Source organism: Salminus brasiliensis, chromosome 9 (assembly GCF_030463535.1).
Source record: "Salminus brasiliensis chromosome 9, fSalBra1.hap2, whole genome shotgun sequence".
NCBI lineage: Eukaryota > Metazoa > Chordata > Actinopteri > Characiformes > Bryconidae > Salminus > Salminus brasiliensis.
In genome coordinates, this window is record NC_132886.1 from 211,524 (window position 1) to 212,632 (window position 1,109).

Consider the following 1,109-nt stretch of genomic DNA (forward strand, 5'->3'; position numbering starts at 1 on the left):
GCTGCCTCTTATTCTTATTTAATGTAATTATGTAATGGAGTAATAGAGTATTTATTTAAATTTACACTATGCCTAGTATGCCAATATAGAATACACAACAAAAAAATAAATATATGTATATATATATATAGAGAGAGAGAGAGGTCTCAGGTATTATTAATATGTCCAAATGTTTTAGCTGCTGATCTGGACAGTAAGAGTTTATCCCCTCAATAAGTCACTGCTATCAGAGTAAACACTAATAATAACACTCCTACAGAAAGTGGTGGAGGTTCTCCATCACTGTGTTCATCATTAGAACATCTCCAAAGTTCTCCTCATGGAGTCTAGTATTATTTAGAGTTCTCCTCAGATCAACACCTGGTTTGGTGGTAAATCAGGGCTTAATGATGATAAATCAGGTGAGCTGCTGCTGCTGCTGCTGCTGATGGAGTTGAACACATCCTCCACGCTGTGCTGGCTGGACTGGGGGACGTCCAGGAGAACCCTGGAGGAACCGAGCTCTGTTCTTCAGACTAGCTCACCGACAAGATCTCACTACTTTCTTTCTTCAGAATGAGAAGCTCTTGTTTCTCCTTTTTACTGGATTGATGTTCAGCTGCTTTATCTGTTCTGATGAGATCTGGAGCTTCTACTGTAGAACCCTCTCACTGCTGAGAGACGGGGGGTGAGAGTGATAGGGTTAGGGGGCTAAACCTTCTAAACAGAAGTGTGTAAAAAAGCTTTATGTGGAAACTAAATCTAACTTTTGAATTTGAATTAGAATGTTTAATACAGCATCTTCAACATAGTCAACAGACTAGACACAGACACATGAGGACTGCAGAGGACTATTGGAACTATGAGACTTGGGGAAGATTAATTAAATAAAGGTAAAGGTGCACGTATTTGTCACTGAACAGTGTACAGTGTACAGCGAAATGTGTCCTCCGCATTTAACCCATCTGGTAGTGAACACACACTCACACACACGTGTTAGGGGCAGTGAGTACACACACACACACACACCCAGAGCGGTGGGCAGCCAACTCCAGCGCCCGGGAAGCAGAGAGGGTAAAGGGCCTTGCTCAAGGGCCCAACAGTGGCAGCTTGCCGAGCCCGGGAATCGA